The sequence below is a fragment of the Gambusia affinis genome, linkage group LG18 (genome assembly GCF_019740435.1).
Source record: "Gambusia affinis linkage group LG18, SWU_Gaff_1.0, whole genome shotgun sequence".
Classification (NCBI taxonomy): Eukaryota; Metazoa; Chordata; class Actinopteri; order Cyprinodontiformes; family Poeciliidae; genus Gambusia; species Gambusia affinis.
In genome coordinates this window covers 17,458,456-17,482,072 of record NC_057885.1, presented here as the reverse complement: position 1 = coordinate 17,482,072, position 23,617 = coordinate 17,458,456, and the positions used below count along the sequence as shown (strand labels likewise).

The following is a 23,617-nucleotide window of genomic DNA, read 5'->3' as shown; positions in this document are numbered from 1 at the left end:
TATTTTCTTTGGAGGAATCTACTGTATAAAAGGTTTATTGTGGATTCTTTTTTATTCGGTTGTGGTTATAATTGTGGCTCTTACATCCCCACTAATATTTAGTTGCATGTCCTTTAGCAAGTTTCATGTCAATAACAGACTTCATCCAGTCGCCAACAAGCTTCTATCCTCATTCTTGTCTCACTTCATGGAAGCATGAGTTCATTAATTCTGTCGGGTTCCTGGTACAGACGGTTCTCTCTTAATACTACCCTATCTTATCCAGAACCGCCTTTGAAGTGTTTCTGTTTGTCGTCCTGTTGGATCACCTGGTTGCATCCTAAGTTGAAGAATTTGAGGATAGTTGTGGTCTTTATTATTCTATCGACTGAGCAGAATCAAAAATCCCCTAAGAGGAATTTGACTTGACTGGCTTCCAATCTCATTGGTGCTTGAACGAGTTTTGGAGCAAAAGTATTTACTGTTCGAACTCAAGCTAGACTTGAGTGTTTGAGACGCATAGTAATGATAAAAATAAACAAATGTGTTCAGTATTATTATGGGAACAAGTCAAACACGTATAAAATGAAGTAAAACCATTTCCTCTGACGCTGCGTCTCCTTTTCTCTAAAGCGGAAAGCTAAGCTACTATCTTAGCTTTCACTAAGCTAATATTGGTTGAATTGAGGTTCTTTGATTCTGTATTGGTTCAGAAAAAAAACCTCCTAATTGAATAAATTTACCATTTACCTCATGAGATCTTCACTAACTTCCTATAAATGTTGCAAACAAACCTTTCTGTGCAGGCATAGAAACTACCAGGTGGAGCACCTCATGATCTCTCCTGCCTGCTTTTTACAACTTTTAAAGTCTAGTAAATGCAGAAAAGTCTGGTATGAATTCACATTGATCTGCAAAAACAGCTCTTTATTGGACTACAAACTGTAAAACTTTCAAAAGCATAAAATATTGATATGAAAACTCCTTGGAAACCCTGAACTTTCAGTTGAATGGATTGAAGTGAACACAGCTTCTTTGGCGCTGAAAGTTTCTTTGTTTCACTTTTGAGCTGATAAATTTTTATCGTTCTTTTGAGCTTTGGGTCCTAATCCTGCTGAAAAGATTCAAGACCTTCCCTTCAAACCAAGGTTTCTCAACTCTTTGCAGCACATTTAAATTTCAAACGGTAATCTGCTGATTTAATTTGTTCCTTTTGATAGATTAAATAACTTCCCCACCTGGGGCCCTGCAGGATGAAGATCTACTTCACTTCCTGAGCTTCAGTGGCGCTTTTGTCCCAGAACATTTTAACTTTAAAGTCCGAGACACGTATCTTAGAAAGTTTGTGAGAATTTGTCTTATTTTGCTCCTCTGTTATTGACAGGTGATATATCTTTGTTCTTCATATTTTCTATCAATACTTTTATGTTGTCAGCTTCATCTGATTGCTTCGTCCCGAGTTGATCTTGTTTTTTATTTACACATGAATAATGCAGCAGTGTGTTGCAGGATTCAGGTGTTTTGCTGTTTTTGATTCCGAGCCATTGTGATTAGTTTTAATGAGATTTTTTAATGCTCCATAACATCCATTATCTTGTGCTCAGATGAGTTTCGGTCCTAGAGGAAACAAGTATCCCGCTAGTCAGCAAAACTTTCCTCATGAGGGATCCTGACACCTTCCAGAAAGTCCCTCTGTTGTCATCCCACAAAATACAATATGGTCCTAAAAAAGGTCGCCCTATGAATTTAGCTGAGCAAACAGGTTCAAGCTTCCTATTGGATAATTACTGCATTGACTACTGTCTTCCAGCTGTCAAGATAATGCAATGATTAGCTTCTCATTAAGCAACCATGTGGAAAGATGCATCCTGCGTTTGTGGAAATGATATTGGTGGGTTTAAGAAGGAAAAGCATCTAAAGAGATGCACAATACGCTAAAACTGGGTTGAGAACTGTCCAATGAATGATTATAAACTGGAAGGAAATTGGGAAAACATTGTCATTGAGGAGGAAATGCTATCATAAAATAATCCTGAATGATCATAATCTGATCAAATAAACAGTCGGTAACATCAAAATGAATAAAAGCCACAGTAGAACTCGAGGTTATCCTCAGCAGTGAAAGTTAGAGCATTCCCACACAGTGTGTGAGACTGAGCAGCTGGGTAGCCTTAAGAAAAACACTAATCACTGACGCTAACTGGAGAAAAAGGCAACAATTCGCAAGGGAGCGTAAAGACTGGACTTCAGAGCTCTTGGTATTGGTACATTTTTAGACAAACTGATGTGATCAGAGAGTCCAGACTGACCCTCTTCCAGGATGATGGGTGCATCAGGGGAAGAAGAGAGGCAGATGATGCACCCAGTGTCTAATGTGGCAGCAGTGTTATGATCTGGTTATTGCAGTTTGTCAGGTCGAAGTTCAGCAACATTATGAACTTTGACCTTTGAGGCCATTAAGACGACCAGGTTATTCCATCAATGAATTATTTCTTCCCTGATGACATGGGGATACTCGAGGATGATAATCACAACCTTCATTGGGCTAAAATTGTGAAAGACTGGTTCACTAGAGTTAAGGATGCATGATATTGGATTTTTGGTTGATATCTGATATGGCGATATACTAAAACCCATTTGTCTGATAACCGATACCAATACTGATGTTTTTTTTCCTTTACCTTCTTATTGAAACTGTCCTTCTCTACTGTGGATTAAAATACTGCATTATTCTTGTCAATTTAGCCTGCTACCAAATGCAAAAGCTAAAAAGGAGGTTGATAATGATGCAACACTTTCAACTAGCATTATGTTTACTGTTAAATTTACTCGTGACATTTGCACTCTAATACAATGACAACACTCAAACAGTGCAGCTTTGGCATCAAGTAAAAACGCCTCATATCTGTGAGTTATTTTGACAGAATGGTCAAACTCTATTACATTTTACAGCTAATATCGGCCGATACGATACCATGCCGATAATATTGTGCATTACTAATTAGAGCATTAGGCATTATTCTCACACCTCCAGAGTTCAGAACTCATTGGGAAGTTTTTGATGTGTTGGAGACGTCTTTGCACAACTGTCTGCCTCTCCCGTCATCAACAGAACATCTCAGGTCTAGACAATAAATCAGCAACAATGTAAATGTGGTGAGAGACGCGTAATCAATACAAATAGATATCTGTAATTTCACTGAGTTCCGATCCAGAACCGCACAGCATTCTGGGAGATGTAGGCAGAGGTAAGGCTTTAACTGCTCAATTTCTTGGCCATCTAAGCCAGGTTGGTGGAAACAACTAATTCTGTCACTCTTTGGTTACCTAGTAACAGACCGTTTAGTAAGTTGTGGTTACCTAGCAACAACCCGCTGAGTAACTGGTGCAGCAGCATTTTAAGGTTTCACCACTTTGGCTCATAGCTGCTTAAAAATAAAAAAAAATGGCGAGGAGTGAAATGTGTGGACAAAATGTCACGCTATCAGTGTGGCAGTATTTTGAGATATTTAAAACAAAAAACTAATCAATAATTATTAATGTTGAGTAATATGAAACACTTCTATTGCATATTTTTTAGCTGTATTGTCCAGCCCTACAAGATTTTGGTGAAAGATTTATGCAAAACTAGATGGAAATAAATCTTGTGGCAAATCAGAAGCCACAATGGGTACTGTGAAAATTTTTACAAAATATTAGATTGTGTGACCTTTTGTGTTTTCGGTCAGGCAGTGTTTTTGGTTGTTAATTCTTCCTTCCCTGCTCTTGTCATTAAAATATCCTGATTATAAAACAATCATGTTTTTACATCTCTCTAGCTAAATGCAGTCTGTTCAATTTAGAGGTGCCAAGTATTCTGATCTCGATTTTAGCTGGGGGTAAATTCAGGCAGTTAATTATACAAATAGGGATAACGATGCAGTTTTGGGCAGTCCCGTTGAGAAATGCATGCATAATTAACCCTTAATTGCTTCCAGAAAGAGAAACAAGTAGTTGTTTAAATAATTAAAAGACCTGAAGCAATAAGTTCAGATATGGCAGACTTTAACTTTCACCAACATTCAGGCTGCTGTGTGAAGGAAGCAATATAAATGTTTAAACCACACACAGGGCTGAAGGCCTTATCATTCAATGCATAAATGATTGCAGCTTGCCTTTGCATAAAAGTTGCATGCAAGCACTGATAAAAATAAAACGTTTTTTTTTTTTTACGTCTTATAAAGGGTGTTGTTGCACTATGCAGCAGCAGCCTTCCTTCTGCCGCTGATGGAGAGCAGAGATGAGAAGAATTAAAGAGTCAGCTGGTATGACGGCAGGAAGCTAAAGTGCCTTAAGCAAGCTTGGGTCAGACCAGGATGCGAGTGTGAGCAGAGGACGATTAGGGAAGCGAAAGCATAAGTGCCAACTTGTGAAGGGAGAGGTAGAGAAGAGAGGCCAAGCATCCCTACAGGCCATGAGGAAGATAAGTGGAAAGAAAAAAAAAGGAGGAAAGTTGGTGAAGCAAAGGATGGCGTGATAGGAAGGCGATGGGCGAAAAAGCGCAGGCGATAGCACTTCAAACGGTGGTTGATTTTCCCCGCCATGTCAATAGCTGCTGGAAATGGCCATTTAATGGGAAGCGTTGCTGGTTGCTGGTGTGTTGCCGTGTCACATTACTGAAGCAGAACCTATAACATCAGCGCTGTCGGATGTGGGAATTAAGTCATTTCCACCGTTCACACGTGACGTTTGGTGTGCTGACGACATCAGAGCGGAGATGAAGCATCAGAGAGATATTAACGGGAGGGAAAAAAGTCATTAGTGGAGATTTGGTTGCACTGGATGCAGCTCCATTTTCACTAAGGTTTCCTTTTTTCTCATGACCACCTCCTGTTTACCTCTGTTGACCTTCACCATCATAGGTGACTTCACATCATGGTGACATCCACTGCTGACTCGACTCTTGCAGTCGTCGACAACCTTCACAAAAAGGACATGTGACAGGAGGTCATTTAGTTAACGGGTTGTTTGGATGTAATGATGAAAGTTTAGTGGAAGGATAGAGTGGGTTTGCCAACCAGAGTATTTTACAGCAGGGGTTTTTAAAGTGTAGGACACATCTGAAACAAACCACTACATTATTGCTAGTTATTTCTGTAAAGTTTTCTTTCTGTTTCTGTTCTTGTGGGGTTGATTTTCTTTAGCTACACAAAGCACCACATACAGCTCTGGAAAAATTAAGAGACCGCTTAAAACTGGTTTCATTTTTATAGGTAAATGTTTGAGTAAAATGAACATTGTTCTTTTATTCTATGATCTACTGACATGTCTCCAAAATTCCAAGCACGAATTTAGTATTAAATTAGTTAAATTACGTTACTTCTAACGTTATTAAAACAACATGGGCGTGCTGTGGTAGCGTAGTGGATAGCGCGACCCACATTTGGAAGCCTTCAGTCCTCAACGCGGCGGTCGCAAGTTCGATTCCCAGACCCGGCTGACGTTTGCCGCATGTCTCCCCCCTTTCCTGTCAGCCTACTTTCGAATAAGGGACACTGGAGCCCACAAAAGACCCCATGGAGGGGAAAAAACCCCCAAAAAAACAACCTAAGTTTCCTGATCACCTCAGCCACATGATGGTGGAAATGCATTTAATTGGTTGACATAAATAAAAACAAATATATTTTTATGAGGCTGATGTTGTATCAGTAACAGATATAAATAAACTAAAAGGCTTAAAATGTGTCACTGTGTAAACATTTCATGTCATGTTTCATTTTTTAATTTGAATTTAGCTCTACAGTAACGTTCTAAAGCATCGACATGGATGTTTACACTCCTGGTTTCTCCGATCAGATATTTTCGTCTCCATCTTTGCCACAATTATTTTTTCTGCACTTCAATCGACGTGTTTTTACTCTCCTTCAAAGCAAGGTCAACCAAGGAGAAGTTTGATAGATCATTTCATCCAGTCGCATGTTGTTTACAGCGCCCTGTTTTCTTCCTTTGTTGATTCACAGTTAAAGTTTTAGTAGTGTTGCTGTCAGTCGATGACCTTGGAGAAGGAGGGAACAAAGTGACCTCCCTCCTGATGGATGATTGATGAAGATGTGAGCTTATTCAGGGCGACCCACAGTTGGTCGGCTGAAACTTTTTCTTACTGGAAATCTTGAGGGAGAAGTTCAGAGACTTCCTGTCCAGCTTCTGACCCAGAGATAAATCCAGTCAAAGTAAAGCACACAGGAGGAGTGGGGGGTGGGTGTGGGGGGGTTCTCTGTAGCAGTGACAGCTGAGCAGAGAGACCGGCAGGATCTTTAAAGTAAAGCTGCACTTAATCAGGAGGAGGACAGACCTGTTCGACTTCATTCTGGCCAAATTAGCCTGCAAAGCGAGCCTCGGCTGGGGAGTCAACCTGCTGACCCAGAACACAGCCGATCAATGTACTTATGCCTAAATTGATGTAATGGTGAGCTCTCTGGTTGTGTCAATCAACCAGGAACATGTCAGTGACGAGTATTTATGTTGCTCATCGGTGGATCTCTCCAAGAAAGTCATGTTGCTAAGCTGGCACTTCGTGGATTTATTCAGAAACAAGAGTGGAGTTTTATAGCAGCAGGGTGGTAAACATTTTTTACTGCTCTGTAGGTTTTCCTCAGCTGCTGGAACCGTTTTCAAGAAACGATGGTGGCGTAGTTTTTCATCTTCCCTAAATCAGACATTTCAGGGTAGAAATAGTTTAAACTCTTCAGCATTTTGTGTTTTGCTTTTTCTAGCACAATCAAGTAACCAAGTTACCTTCAGTTGTTTTGAAAATGCAGTACATATCAAACATTTGATGCCATCAAATTGGGCCTCTGTCTCTTTAAGAAGCTCCTTCTCCTTCATGGTATTTTCTCAGCTCTGAAGCGCAGCTTTAAGGAGGAGCTCTGGGTAAATAGGAGGTGCTGATCTTCAGCCGACTCCCTCAGCAAACCAGAGAAAGGAGAACTGATGACTTAAGAGCAGAACAAACATAACTCAAATCATTTACAAGCATCACTTGTAAAAGTCTCTTCCAAAGTTTCAGCCCTTACAAGCTTGATTGTATGAAAAGAGCATCTATTTTAGAAAAGTCAAAGTTATCACAGTTGCTTTTCTTTTCAATAAAAATGTGAAGCAGTAAGTCTTATTGAGGGCGTTCAAGGATGAGTTGTAACTGATCCATCACCAAAATTTATAAATGATAAAACTGTCACAGTTTCTGAAGAGTTGATTTAATCTCAGAACTCTGCACAAGAGTGGGGTCTTTTTTTTTTTTTTCTTTCCAAAGAATCAAAATATATAAATATGTATTTTTGATGTCTATTCAGTTTTAAAGACACTCTAATCTTATTTAAGTGAAAAACAAAAAGCTTCTGATTCTCAGGCGTTTTAGTTTTTAGAGTAAATCTGAATTAGACTCTAGAGTTTAAAGGCCTCCTTGAAGATGCATGAAAGAATCAAAGCAGCAGAGGGAGAAACATTAAAACATGACATGAAAGCTCAAAGGCAATTTCACATAATATCCCTCATTTGAGGGCAGGGGAAAGATGGTATTTTGGTTTGTAGACAACATTAAAACCCAACTACTCATGTTGAATGTTAATATTTACAGTCCGAACTTTAAACTGCATTTATAAAATCAGTTAAAACATTCATTAAAAGAGGCACGACCCTCCTCTTTGAAACAATCTGGGACTAATGCTGTGTTGGTCTGATGTCGCGTTTAATCGCATTCTAGACTCAGGAGGCACAATCTTCATACTGTAATCAGCTCGGTTTTGGATGAAATGCACAAGAAACATTAAATAAATGCAAATTCATACTCCCAGCATTTAGTTTCATTATTCTCCCAGTTTAAACTCCTCTACGGTCCACTATTTGAGCTTGCTTTTAATTGTAAAACAGGAGTAATTGGTGTTTTTGTTTTGCAAACGCATCGTTTCAACCCATTCACCCGTGATGAATGTGTTTTGCGATGCCTACATTCAAAGATGATTAGCACAAACAACATTAAAGCAGGGTTGTAGTGGTTTTTAAATTGGTTCAGAACATTGCTGCTCCATCACCTTGTACAGGTCAACCTGACCACAATCAGAAACTGTAATCTGTCTCTTTCACATCCTCTGAAAAATATCAAGCAGCCGATTGAATCAGCAGAAACTTTCCCAACACCCTCATCCCCTCTCAGCCCTTTCAGAAAGTTATTTACCACTGATGGGTCTTTGACTTAAATGTACGTCTGGCTGTGGCAACATCCTTTCTAATGCATGGCTGTTTTTGACTGAAAGTATAAAGTTTTGCACTGAGAAGTTTACACAAATATCTGTGGGGAAAAATAAGATGCCTCTCTGTTTAGGTGGCTGGGATTTTCCATATTTTCTCTCTAAAATGAAGATTTAAAGCCTTTTGAACAGTTAATGCACGATGCGGCAGTATTAAAACACTGAGTCAGTCCTGAAATTATTCCTTTGTACAGCGAAAGCCTGAAACATGCACACATGGAGCTCTGCAAATCTTTCACGAGAGCAAAGAGTCCTGCAGCAGATGGTGTGACCCCAACAGGGTCCTAATCTCAAAATAAGTTGGCAGATCCAACTGAGTGTCTAAATCTATTGAAACATGGCTTCTGCAGTTATGCATAAAGAATCCGCGTTATTTTTTCTAATGTTTTATCTATTTTTATTTTGTTATTTTAAAGATGATACCTTAAGCTTTCTGCATTTTGGTGGAGACTGAAAAATGCCATGAAATGTCCGTTGCTAAACTGACCGACCCGGTGTTAGCCTCTTCAAAATGAAGTGTGGACATTTCTGTCGGTATGAGTCAGAAGTTTGAGAAATGTTGGCGAAATATGGCGACCACAAACATGTCACGCTGAGTAATCGTAGGTTTCAGTGTGCAAAAACACAAATTTAAAGGGCATATTTATATCATTTTCAGTGCCAGAAATGCTACAAATCGTGACTGTGTCTCCATAAATAATTAATATCTGACAGATGCTGTTTTTCAAAGGAGATTACACATTTTAGACAACATTTATCTGATGTTATGAGCAGTTTTGGAGGCAAAACTTTGATACAAAATGTTCACCTACATATATGAAGCGATAATTGGTGGAGGATTATGAACTAAATTAACCTTTGCTTCCAGGAACATAACAAATACTTAAAATAACTGGGATCTTGAGGTTTTGGAGGTGGACTATTAAGGTGATTGTCTCTGTTATGGAAAAGCATGAAGATTCTCAGTTAAAACACCTTTTTTCATGGTTTATACTCTTTACTTATAGCCTTCTATCAGTACAAAACGTTTGTACTGATTAAATCAGTAACAGCTTTCTCCGTACACACCTGCTGTGCTTTTATCAGTGACATTTAGGTGCAGCAGCAGCTCCTTTTTTCCCTTGTGTCAGAGCCAAATGAATGACATATATCACTTCTTCGACCATTTGATTGAAGCAACTTTGTAGAGAAAAAATTACTTGAGATTTAGCACGAGAGTGATGTGTTGAAAAGACTTTACAGTTCAGTTCACTGCTGCTGTGCTGACCTGCAACTACTTTGGCGACAGTTGTTGGGATGCATCAATGATTTTATCAGTAGCAGGTTTTTTATTTTTTTGCCCATGCAAACTCAGTATAAAGTTCCTCGGTAGGGTGCCGGTTTATCTAGTCGGACATTTATCCCAACCTCCAGCTCACTTGACAAATAAATCTTCATCATGTGAAATTCATATTTGAGCTGCAGGCGATGCAATTACTACTTTCATCTTGGATAATTTTTGTGTGGCCCACTTATATATATATGAGATGATTGTAGAGTTCAAGAAACACAGGAGTAAGTCGGACTCTATTTCCATCAATTGAGAAGAAGTGCAGATGGTGAAGGAGTGTAAATACATGGTATATGTACTATAAATAATTTGGTGTTTTCCCTGTACTACAGTCTGCTGGAGACATAATAGTGAAGCGTCGACATGAAGGCCGAAAGCCGGCTGTACTACTTTAGAAAGCTCTTCAGTGTTTTCAGGGAGATGCTTCAGATATTCTGTAAATCTGTGACTTAAGAAGGCGATGAAGAAATCTGGTTCTGTTCTATAGAACATTCTTTGTAAAATAAAAAACATTACAGACAAACCTGAGCATCTTCTTCATGAGAGGATCTCTTCAGTCAGAGGCTCCTTCAGAGCCGCTGTAACACAGACTGCTACAGGAAATCCTTTCAGTCCGCAGCCATTACCATCTACATCAACTCTAAGGAATCTTGGATAATGTGTTGTATTTAATTTTAATTTAAGATCAGAAACGTATTTTTGAATTGAACTAAAACATGCAACACCTATAGAAAATAGCAATCCCAAGACAGATCATACACTGTCAGCAGCATATAATAACCCACACTATACGTGATTTCAGAAAACACATTTTTGCTTCACATAAACGAGGATTGGACCAGAAACGCCCCACTTTCAGCCGTACATCTCACACAAGACTGGATTACTGGGACACACACCCACAGTCACGCAGTCGCCCGGCTGTGTTGCGAGGGGTAAACGATGGGGAGGATTGAATCGAAGGGTAGACCTCCTCCCCGCTATTTGTCTCAATAGAGTGATAATGAGAGACGAGGACACTCTCACACAGCCACATATATGCGCAACAGCCACACAACACTGCCTTGTAATTTTGCTCTAGGAACCGTTTTCATGTCATTGTGCTTTTATTCATTTCCCTTGCATTAGTAATAGTGTCACCAAATGAATTCCCAGTTACTGCTGGCAGACCGCTGTACCAGTCATGAGCAAATGAAGTAGGAACAAAACATGCATGGCCTCGTTTGTCGGTATGGCTTTATGTCTAAAACCTCAGACATCAAATTGAGTTCACTTCAGGGACCTGCCTTTTGGTGCATAATCAACAAATGCAAGGTGAATCTATCCAAAAGCGGGTTGTTAAACGCATTGTGTGGCCAAATGTACAAATGGAAATAGAAATAAACACGAATGAGCTATTAGCTTTGCTTATGGGGTGCAGCGCAAATGTCCATGCACAGAAATTTAATGTGCTGTTAGAAAAAACTGTTTAATGTCAAAATACGGATTTGAGAGGTGGAAAATAAAAAGGCTTCAAATTGGATTTAGTTTGCTCTCCCCAAAATATGCCTTGGTTTCTTGGTATTAGTTCAGCGGTGGAAAAGCAGGGATGAGTGCCTAAGAGACGACAAATTTACACCCGCCTCATTACTGGAAAATAACAAATCAATGAAGAACTATGATGTTGTTCCTATAATAGGTGCTGGAATATATAGTTTTCCTGCTAATGTGGCAAATTTTCTGTTCATTAAACATGTATGAATGCACGTCCACACACTCCAGGACATTCTCACAACCTCACAATTAAACTAGTAACTTTTATATAACGTTACAAGAAGTTAGCCCCAAGACTACTAGCTTAATGCTAAAGTCTGTGCTGAAGATTAGCATTAGCTCTACAGCTAATGGTGTAGATATTTAAAAACTCAAGGTGTGATTCAGGTGCTATGGTAACACCATTGGGTCAAAATAGTGTCACTTGTCCAGTTTATAGTAAGCTTCACCAGAGTTCGAAACATCAGTATGAAGGGGCTGTAAAGTGAAAAATCCTATGTTTTCATTCTAAACGGGGAAAACGCTGCGTGTGTTCAGGTTTTCTCTGTTCAGGCTGTCAGAGCAGAAATGAAACATTTTCGTTTTGTGTTGTAATGTACAAGTACAGGTGTTTACCAAACTATTACGTGAAGATAATTTTGTATTGGACTGAAAACTAGGTTCAAGATTTTAAGATGAATCCATCCATCCATCCATCTTCTTCTGCTTATCCGGGGTCGGGTCGCGGGGGTAGCAGTTTCAGAAGGGAGGCCCAGTCTTCCCTTTCCCCAGCCACTTCTACCAGCTCCTCTGGGGGAATCCCAAGGCATTCCCAGGCCAGCCGAGAAACACAGTCCCTCCAGCGTGTCCTGGGTCTTCCCCGGGGTCTCCTCCCGGTGGGACGTGCCCGGAACACCTCACCAGGGAGGCGTCCAGGAGGCATCCTGACCAGATGCCTGAGCCACCTCAGCTGGCCCCTCTCGATGTGAAGGAGCAGCGGCTCTACTCTGAGTCCCTCCCGGATGACTGAGCTTCTCACCCTATCTCTAAGGGAGAGCCCAGCCACCCTACGGAGAAAACCCATTTCGGCCGCTTGTATCTGCGACCTCGTTCTTTCGGTCATGACCCAAAGCTCAGGAACATAGATGAGGGTGGGAACATAGATTGACCGGTAAATCGAGAGCTTTGCTTTTAGGCTCAGCTCTCTCTTCACCACGACGGACCGGTACAGCGCCCACTTGACGGCAGACGCTGCGCCAATCCGCCTGTCGATCTCCTGCTCCCTTCTTCCCCCATTCATGAACAAGATCCCGAGATACTTGAACTCCTCCACTTTAAGATGAAGATTTTATTAAATCAGAGTGCAGAAACAGTTGGAGATCCATGTCTGCTTTAGGCCAAGTATGAGATTTTCCCAGTACAGCAGACCCCCAACTATTTCTATCTCAGCATTCAATGAGTTCCTTTTAGGAATGCAAGTCCAAATTATTGTTTTTCTTTTTTTTTTGTAAATCACATCTTAAATTTTTCAAAACTGACTGCAGCTGGGAAACTGAAATACCAAAGATCACAATTCATTTTCCCTGGTGTTCGTTGCATGTAACCCCAAGAGCGGCTACAGGTAGATGAACTGTTAGCTTCAGCTGTAGTGTTCAGATGGTTTCCGCTGGTTTTAAGAAATATTTAGTGATGCTGAACTATGTAAATGTGGTTTTAGATCCCAGATTTTAACTGTTTGTGGTTGGATGTGGTCACTAACCTCCTAATATCAGGGCTCCACTGTATAGCTTTAAACTAAAACATTACAATTACCTTTGCTCAAAGATGTCCAGCTGACCAGCAGTAGGCAGCAATATACAGGATAGGGGCTGTGCTGCTTTACTCTATTCTCCAGTTAGTCAGAAAAGGTTGCACTTACTCAGGAATTGGTTTTAAATGATAAAAATAGCAGAAGGAAAGTTTTAGTAGAAACTATTTTAATGTCTGTTTGATGCTTAGTGCATAAATGTAACAAAAAAAAGTAAAATCTCTCGATTTGAATCCATCGCTTGTTTTGTACAACACTCCTGTTGGGAAATGGGATAGTTGTCTGCCGTTCTTTGCCAAATTGTTAGGAAAGAGTTGACAACTGGAACAACTTTCATCTAAAAGTGTCGGAAAACTCAGAGCCAAAGTTCAATCTGAGAAAATCCTTCAGAATGCCTTAAGACAAAAACATCTGAATAAATCCTGTAAACTTGGAAACACTCTGAATACTTCTGAGTTTTAACAGATTGATATATAAATCAAATTGTGATTGGATTACAGTGTCCATAAGCAGGTTTTATTTACATTAGTCTAAAAATGTCTGCTCCAACGTGGAGCCTGTTTAAGTGGTTGCCTGCAGGAGTGGGCTTGTGGGTGCCAGAGTGGGCCCTTTGGCTCGGCTTACTGGCGCGTCTCAGTTGGCATGGCCGCGGTTCACCTCTGCTCCTCTTGCTGACGAGGCTTCCAGAAAAACTGCTAACTTCTAGAGTAGCTGCTGCCAGCTCTCCCAACGAGCTGCAGGCGCTGTTCAGGGAGGAGACGCAGGAGTCCAAATCAAATATCATTAAAGACTTAAATGTGTAAAACTAATTACCGACTCGCAAGTCGGATACAATCACAGCGCTATAAACATATTCCCATAAATAATGCATGATGTTCTGTGAGAAAACCCAGACAGTTATAGTGCACACTGTGCAGAGGAGGCGACTCTTAGTCATCGGGTGTTCTGGGCTCCGGTTTCTCTGAAAGTCGGCAGTTTTAGCTTTAAAGCCATCTTCCTGAGCCATATTTGGGGAGGATGGATTAAATATGGTGCGCTCGTTGAGTCAACATTTCCATTTGGGCTTTTAAATAGCATTTCTTTGCTCAATATTCACTGGTACAGAAACGCGGATGAATCACCCTCTCACTACGGAGAGCACAGGGAGCCCTTTAGACGTGATGCATTACTTTGACAGAGCCGTATTGAGAGTTGGGCCATTATGGTGATGGTAAATGGAAACATGCTGAATTGAACTTTGTACCAGTTTTACCCTGAATGTGGTGAAGACTCATAATTTACCTTGGAACGGAAAATTGGATTTTATCTATTTCTGCTTTATCTGTCTTCTAACGTAGCTGTAAGGTAACAACATGTGGTGTCGATTTCTAATCTCTTTGTGATGGAGCAGCAGGATACAAACCAGCCTCTCCAATCTGTTACTACCTATTGAAGCTTTTCACACTTCCTCACCTTACAACCACAAACTGCGGCTCATTTTATTGGAGTTTTGTGTGATAGACCATCGCAAAGTTTTGCAGAGTTGTGAAGAAACGTAATACAGACGTAATACGTTCAACTTTTCTGTGAAGACCTCAGAGGTTTGTTAGCGAGCAACCGGAACCGGCTAGTTTATAAGATAATATTACAAGCTTCATATGTTTCACACGTCTTCTGTTGTACAAATGCAATCCTGTCAAGATGGTGCCCTCCACCTAAACTGACCAGGATATCCATGGTGACTCTGGAGGAGCTGCCGAGATCTGCATGTTTTTGTGGAAACCTTTGAGAAAGATTTAAGCAGTACGATTTAGAGTTGGAGGAGAAATGGCCATGTTGTTCTGTGAACCAGGAAATTCTGCTTATCGTTCTAAACGTCTCATCCCCATGGTAAAGCATGGTGAGGGCAGCATCATGGTGTGGGGGTGGCTGCAGAAGACAATTAGCAGAAGTGTGTCAAACTCTGGATCCCTTGAATCAAATCCGGTTTGCTGTAATTATTTGTCGGCCTTCATAAATAATCAATTAATTAACTTGAAAGAAAAAAACGTTTGAAATTTTAAATGCTTTGATTTATTTAGCCGAGACATTAATAAACATTTCTGTAACTGCGCCAGAGAAAATGTGCTTTTTGTCCTCTGTTGTCCCTGGACAAATTTCTCTCACTAAGAACAAATTAAGGTTGTACAAAACGAGGCCAAAATGAAATTTGGCCTCTTACACAAATTTGTGTGCTAAAATGAAATTGAGTCAAATCACATCAGTTTTATTTATATACTACTAAATTACTTAATGTGAAAAGATACTGAATATTGTTTAACTTTAAGAAGTACTCGTCGAATGCAGAGAAAACTTTATTAACAGGAAGTTTTCTCACTTGAAGTGGCTCAAAACAAAAATGAGTTTGACATCCCTGGATTTGATCAAAGCTTCTTCGTATCGGGGGCGTGGCGTGGTGCCGTGGTGCCGCAGGGGACAGCGCGACCCACGTTGGGGGGCCGTGGGTCCTTGGCGCGGCCGGCACGGGTTCAACTCCCGGGTCCGGCAGCATTTGCCGCATGTCTTCCCCCCTTCCTGTCAGCTTACTTGTGTATGAGGGGACGCTAGAGCCCACAAAAAGACCCCTAGAGGGGTAAAAAAAAAGGATTAAAAAAAATAAAATGATAACATTACTTACGTTTAGAAAAGGAAAAAGAAAAAAACAAGAGAACATAAATAAATAAATAATAATAAAAAAGCTTCTTCATGCATCAGTTCAGATTAAACATGTCGATGTTTTGGAGACTTTGACGATTGTTGCTCAGAATAACGCTCCTCGTCGTCCTGCTCCAGCGCTGCTTCATGATAAATGATTGCAGGTTTGTATTTATTGCAGCTCATTGAGCTGTTTGTGTGCAGACTGACATGTTGAAATTCACTTCAGCCGCTGCCATGGAAATTATGTTGAACAGATCAACAGGAATCGCTGACCCGGGTAAAGGAGGACCAACAGAACCTCCTTCAGAAATGACTTTGATCTGAACCTCATCGCCTGACGCTTATCTGCTGACTTTAATCTTAAGTAGCAGGTGGAAAAATTATTCAGATTTCATGTTTAGATGAAATTAAACTAATAGCAGTTTGAAGTCAGACCTCTAAGTCTTACCGCCTTTTTCATGTTTTCTTTCTTTCGTAGATTTCCTTAAAATTAACAGGCTCTGTAATGTCTCTGAGAATGAAATCAGGTTGAAATTAAAATATTTTTAATGTGTTTCAGTTTCTAAAGTATTGTCCATGGACTGTGCAGCTTCAGATGTGTCATGATTATTGAACTAGCTATTAAACCTATTCCTGGGTTTTCTGAGAAATTTAACTCCAAATTATACTCAAGGGGGGGCTGCACAGTGGCACAGTTGGTAGAGCTGTTTCCTTGCAGCAAGAAGGTCCTGGGATCGATTCCCGGCCCGGGGTCTTTCTGCATGGAGTTTGCATGTTCTCCCTGTGCATGCGTGGGTTCTCTCCGGGTTCTCCGGCTTCCTCCCACAGTCCAAAAACATGACTGTCAGGTTAATTGGTCTCTCTAAAAGTCTCCCTAGGTGTGAGTGTGTGTGTGTGAATGGTTGTGTGTCCTGTCTGTTTTCTGTGTTGTCCTGCGACAGACTGGCGACCTGTCCAGGGTGAACCCCGCCTCTCGCCTGGAACGTTAGGATAGGAACCAGCAACCCTCCCAATCCCATTAGGGACAAGGTGATTAGCAAATGGATGGATGGATTATACTCAAGGGAGAAGCTACTTAAAACGTTATTGCCTTGTGTTTTTAAAGCGTCCAATCCGGGAGCCCCATTCATTTTCCTTGTCACTGATTGGCTAAACACTGAAGAGGTAGGAAGTTGTTTTCTGCTGTCATCGTGACAAAACTCGTTCTGCTGTTCATTATAAAACATATTAAGGTATTTTTAGAGTGTAAGCTATTAACCAGTTATATGCTTTTCAGATGGAGACTAAAGTATTCACAGGCAGTGAAAACAGAGAGTCCATTGTTACTAAAACACAAAATGACAGAAAATTATTAAATTTGTGTATTTTCTGTCACCAACTCTGGTGAGAGATCAAAACTCCTTTACACAAATTCTCAAAAGTTTTTGGAAAGGCATAAAAAATATATTCCAACTTTACGTTTCCTCTAATGGATTTCACATTCTGCTTGCATCCCAAGTAGGTAGATGATCTGCTGGTTTTGTAGAATATATGAATCCAATGTTTTACTCCAAAGATTTCTATTCCGAAGGTTAAAAAATGTTGGTATTTCCCAGCTTTATTTTTCCGTCCTGCTGTCTAAATGTTGTCCGTCCATCCTGTTGATTCTTACATTGACCCATCTGTGCCTATGAATGTTTGTCCATCAACCTCTTCGTGTGTTTCTGCTTCCATCTGTTTCCCTCCTGCTGTCCATCTTTGTCCATCCATCTGTCTGTCTGACCCATTGCTGCGTCCGTCTGTTTGTCCATCATCCTTGCGTCGACCTGTCGGTCAGAAAACGGGGTTTTCTGTTGGTTCCCTTTTTAAGTGCGATCTCTGTTGAAAAATGTGCTGGAGTGAATTTTTCTTTTATACTTTGGAAAATTATTTAAGAGTGGACTTACAGCTTTTAGAGTCCGAAAAAGTTTGAAATTTCTGATATAAAAATCTAGAAATTTAGACCATTTTTTTCAGTGGCTCAAATGTTTTACAGTGTTCATAAATGAATATTAATTCAGGCGGATATAAAAACACGAGTAAAGAGGAAAAACCTGAAAAGTACAAATGTGATGATAGAAACTCAAATCGGTTGATTTTGTCCAGTCTAAATGTTTTAGAAGTGAGGATGAGTTTTCCAAAAAAAAATATTAACAATCTGGAGAAAACGGACACTAAAGCAAAATATTTTTGCTTTCCTAGCGACAAACTTCCTGGACGAGGAGTTTGATCAGATCGCACCGACGAGTCAAGTTTCTACCACTGAACCAGAATGAGTTTCTGTCCACTGAGTTCATCTGGAGGGTCACAGATTACTGTTTCAGACAATCCTTTTAGTAGAATATGTTTTATTGTACTCCACCGCCATCTTGAATTTTTTCTGAGATTCTTACAAAACACCATTTTATTTATTTTTGATTAAAAATACCAAGGAAAAATTCCTCGCTAGAGTTATTATATCTTGCGAGGTCCGTCAGAAACCCTTTTTTGTTCCATTTAATGTTTTTACACGCCTTTTAATATGCTTTATAAAATCCTTCACTGGGTAAAAACTGCCAAAAAAAGCTGACTATTCTTATGTAAATGTGTTTTCTGTTTAACCTTCATATTTACAGGCTGAGATCCATTCCCAATTTCTAAGAACTGACCCTAAAATGTGTGTTCTGCTCAGGATTAAGATTTATAAACCGGGTCTCCTGCTGTAAATCGCGTCTGTGGCAGAAACAGGGCTGGAGATAAAAGTGCAGGATTTGGTTTTTCTTCCTTTGTCAGAAATCTCTGGCAAGTTAAGCACCATGATCAGCTCCGGCTTCAGCACCATGGACAGCGCCGGCTCACACCGAGGCAGCAGAGAGAAAAATGGTTGAAAGGGTTCGTCTGCTTTCATCAGGGAGGTTGAGTGGAAAACTATCTGAATGTTTTCTAGCTTAAAATCACTTTTCTATCCCTGTGCATTACTAAAAAAAATGCATTTCAGAAACCAATAAGTCGTCATGTCTATCTGCGCACGGAGTTTAGATAAATTCAGAGACAAGCTGTACAAAGTGTCAGCCTGGAAAGAGGTTTTCCTCCCTCCCCACCGTCACCATGCTGTCTTATTTACGGTGGAAATTTTTCTGCCCACTGCTGAAAATTGTTCTGTCATGGAGGTGTGATAGGAGTTATTACCGGAAAGATCTCCGATCAGATTTTTTTTTTTATTGCGCCGCGATGGGGAGGAGGGAAAAAAGCCTCATGGCAAATGTCAAACACTGTTTCCAGATTTAATTTGTGGAGCAGCCGTGAAATGGCCATGCACAAACCTGTTATCTTTTCAGCGTGGGCAGATGTTACGCGCTTGTGAGGGGCTGATGTTCCTCAGAAAAATTAAATATACAGACCTCTGTTGCTTTCCTTTTATCCTTTCTGTCTGTTTTTAAGTGCAGCTTGGAGCGACGTAGACAAATGGGAATAGATGTCTCTTTAGGTGTGACAGACGTTTAATAGAAATGTTGAGGAAGAAGAAAAGATGCATTTATGAGAACAGTAGCACTAAGGTCACAGTCAGAGCTGACTGGCTTGTGTCAAAACGAGGAAAGGAAGAAACTTTTGGACATTTTTAAGATTTAAGTTCTGGTCCATGAACATCACAGACTTGTCATGGTCACGTTCTTTGGGTTTTTTCATCAAATAATTAATGTATTTGTTGTATTTACCTTTCAAAACAGAATCACGCAAAAACATCTAATTTGTTTAAATCTGTTTTGTTAGGTTAGAAACTTTGTGCTTTACATTTTTCACCAACAACATTCCGTCCTTTTTTTGCAAAGGTTTAGTTTTTCTTTGTTTTCAAACCTAAAAGTAAAATTAAATGATGGATTGCTTTTTTTTAAATAACACAATTCTCTACTGTATTTGTCAAAAGTCAAATTTTCCAAAGATTATGCAACATTTGCAGCTCCAGACGAGTTTTAAGCACAAATGACTCTTTGGATTGTTAAAGTTGCAGACCCTGAAGAATAACCTTTAATAACTACATACTTCCACAGAATCCTATTAAAAACCTTCTCCATCCTTCTTCCAGTCCTTAAAATTTACACAAACTGGAAAATCAAACTCCTGTGATTCAGCAAGGATAAAGAGCAAAAGAAAAACCACATATTGTTCTTGAATCAGAGAACTTCCTTGAGGAAATCTTTGTCTATATCCTCTATTTTTCACATGTTGGAGCTTTAGCTTCTGCCTTAAATTAGGGTCCAGTTACATTTCCCCAACGTCTACTTCACTGACGCTGACTAAACCTGAAGCCAGGAAAACTCATCACAACCCAGTGATTCTCCCTCTGCTGGCACTTGTTAAAATCCAACACTTGATTCTTCTGCATGCGTCAACTTGTGTAAACAAAGATATGCTTTCCTTCTGGAGTTTGTTGCCCTCGTGACATAAACGCCGCTCGCTTCCAGCAGGACTCCGCCGTGGCCCCATTTGTTGCACCAAATACCAGCGGGGCAGGAAATGAGCCGCGAGTGGAGCCCTGCGGCTTCCTGCTATAACTCCACCTTTGTCGTGACTGGTCACCTGCTGCCTGTCAGGGTGGAGATGTTGAGAGCTTGTTTCTTAAGTCTTTCCCCTGAAACATGATGCGCATCAGTTCACAGGAACACATTTTCTACTTCAGTTGCGTTGGAACATTTTGTTTCTCGCTGTTTGATATTTTGTTTTTTCTCCGTGTGTCATTCAAGGTTTTGCATCTTCTGTTTTTAAACAAAGCTTTTAGAAAGTCTGAGGTGCCTTCTGCTTTAGCAAATTATTTTTTTTCAGTTGGCTAAATATTTTGCCCCCACTCTTCCCACTATTGAGTTATTTTCCTATTTGAAATCTGCTGAATTTTTTGTCAGATTTGTTCAGATCCGGAGGGCTGGGCGGCTCAGTTGGTGCAGAGGTTAAAGTTCTTGACGTGGTTTTAATGGGTTTGATTCTTGGTCTACGACAATTTTCTGAATGTCTTTTCTATTTCCTGTCCATTTACTGTACAAATGCAGCCTAAAAAAATCTAAAAAGAAATGTTCAGATCCACAAAACAGAAAAAATCCAGACTGCAATGAACACGTATTTCCGAGAAGAATATCTTGGCCTCCATTTAGGAGTAATAAATGTCTAAAGTCAGGAAGAGCGCAGCTAACATTTCTGCAGACCCCACACATTCTGGACACAAACTGTTTAGACTTTGACCTTCACTCTGGTGGTGCTGCAGAAGCCAGATGAAACAGAGACAGTTTCCTGCCCCCAGAATGTCTCTCTGATCAACACCTTACTGCCAGAATTGTCAACTATTCTTCTGTGGAAAAAAATAACCGTTACTGCAACACCAAAATTGTCCACGTTAAGAGAAATAGCTGCATATGTTTGAAATATTCCTTTTTATTCTTTATACTTTAAAATCCGTACAGCGAGAGCGCTTGAAACCGTAATCGATTGCACACAGTCTTGGCCAGAAAAGCTGATTCTGATGCTTCTTGTCTCTGTGTGCATTTGTAGTTGAGTTATGTTTGTGTGTCGACTCCTCAGGCAGTTTGCAGGTTGTTCTTGTTTACGCGTCCTGGTCAGGAGGTTTAAGGCATGACTGATGGAGGTGGGTACGCAGAGGAGGAGACGAGAGAGAAGAAGAATGACCTGACAGGTCCTCTATTCAACTCTTAATAACAGATGCAGTGTGCAGAAATCGCAGAATGTTTTTATTATCGCATTTCAGGGAATTTATTTACGTTTAACTGAGATCACTTTTGTTAGCCGACTGTCTGCGCTGAAATGTAAGGTTTGCACTTTAGGATTTATGAGCTTAAGAAGCGTGCATAAAAATGTTTTTTTTTTTTTCTTTACATCAAACAAACAAATTTTGTTTATTGGGATTTTTTTTTTTTTTTTTTTTTTTTTTTTTTTACTGAGGTAATAAACAGACCTGTGTCCATTTTTAATTGTACATATTTAGCTGCCTTATAGAAGAGAGAATCACGGATCAGGAGCAGCACTGGTTATTTTTGTCTTGGCCATGGTGAAATGTCCGCCTGAAGGCAGTAGCACGTGGTCTAGCTGATCATTTTCTCTGCCTGTTCAGATCTCTATTTTCTCCATAGAGGTCCAAAGTGCTCTTGAAGTTTCAGCTTGATCTGTGTTTCAGTAAAGGCATCAGAACTGTGCTCAGATCACTGGAGGTGAAATGTGCAAAAGGATCTGGAGCTGAAGATCTGAGTGAGATTAATTCACAGCAGATGTCATCTCAGGGCACTTTCCAAGACAAACCAATTCACTGGTGATTAAAATAATTGTATGTTAGGCCAATCTGATCATGTAGTCAGTTACAGATCCAATTACATGCAGGTCAATTTAATCTGAATTATAACAATCAGGTTAGTTGAACTCAGTGTTATTCTCCAGGTGAGGAGGAGAACCTTCTCCAGAGTCGGTCTCAGTACGAACAGCCGTTTTTCCGGCACTTAAAATCACAGAAAGTGATGCAGAGTAAAGAAGTAGAGCCGCACCCAGAGCACCTTCTGCCGGAAAAAATAGATGAGCTACACTGATGTTGATGCCTTCATCCAGGAAAGAAACATGGCTCAAGACAGCACAGGTAAAGCGGTACTTTCTAAAGAAAGAAAAACAAAGCTGAACGGAGAATAGCTTGACCAGGGGTACTTTCTGAAGAGGAAAGTACCACCGCACAGGTAAGAGCGGCAATATCTTCCTCAGTTACTTAGACCTGAAAGTAGCACAGCTAAACACTGAATCCCTGGGCTAGGCGTACTTTCTATAGAAATAAAAATGGCAGCAGTAATCACATAAACGTTGAATCAGCAACGTTTTCTACTGATGAAAATGAAGAGATAGGCTGTTAATGGCAGCAACAGCTCCAATAATGTCCAGAAAAGAGACTCGGCCATAACCAGAATCACTGAGTCCAAGAGTACTTTCTTTAGAACAAACAGTAAATACAGAAAGTTTCTTTTAGAGTCCAATGAAGGACTTTGTCTAAGAAAGAGGCATCTTAATAAAAAACTGCTTTCTGAATAAGCGATGAGGTAACTGCAGCAATTCCTCCTGTTCCTGGCTGCTTCCAGTAGAGTGACAAACACAAAAGCACCAGGTGTACTTTCCATGGAAAGACAAAGATCGTAGTAAAAATTTGTAAAATAGGCAAAAGAGGCAGACAGATCCCTTAAACAGTGTAGAAGCTACGTTGAGTCTAGAAAAAAGACTTTGTCTGTCAAAGGTTCTGTGATTTGTGAAGGATCCAGTGCTGAAAGCATGAATGTGACGGGCTGGGTGACCCCGTACAGCAGATGTTCTTGTTCAAACTTGTTTCTGGGGTACTTGATAGAATTTTAAAGATCCCTGCGTCATCTCTTTTTTTTTTTTTTTTCTTGTTGAACATCAACGGGATGCAGCATGAAGCGTGACCCGAGTCTCAACTCTGAGCTGAAGCTCGTGTTCTGCCGGTTCTGTCTCAGTAAATAAGAGTTGAAAAGAGAGGATGAGGGCGGGACTCGGAGGTACAAATTTTCAACTTGTGTTCAAATCGATTCTCTGGAAGCAAATGCAAACTGAGGCAATGCAGGACTCTGAAAATGAATGTGGTTTGGCATCGCCAAGCGTAAATTACACTCTACACGTAATCCAGTCTGTGAAACTACCGTTCTGCCGTTTTTATTGAGTAAACAAGATATGTTCTGTCTTCAGGCTGACATTTTGCCATTTCAGAACCTGTAAAATATTAATCGTATTTGAATGAGACGTCTGGGGTAGCAACCCCATCATCATGCTGGTTTGTTTCCCGCTGTTAGGTGTTTGGAAAATGACATCCCATTCCTGTGCTGACAGATTGTTGGCTAGGCCAGAAAATATAAACTAGTGGCATTTTTCCCCCCTATGAGATGTACATGCTGCATTTAGATATCGAGATTTAAATCCGGCAGCCATGGGGAAAAGTTGAGAAGAAATTCTGTTTCTGTGGCAGCTCAGTACTGATCATTTCGTAAG

General features: G+C 40.2%; 1 protein-coding gene across 1 annotated transcript in view; it reads left to right on the top strand.

Moving 5' to 3' along the window:
- Window positions 1-23,617, top strand: part of pcxb (pyruvate carboxylase b) — a 333,693-nt gene that overhangs the window by 223,121 nt on the left and 86,955 nt on the right. The gene's annotated exons all lie outside the window — the stretch shown is intronic.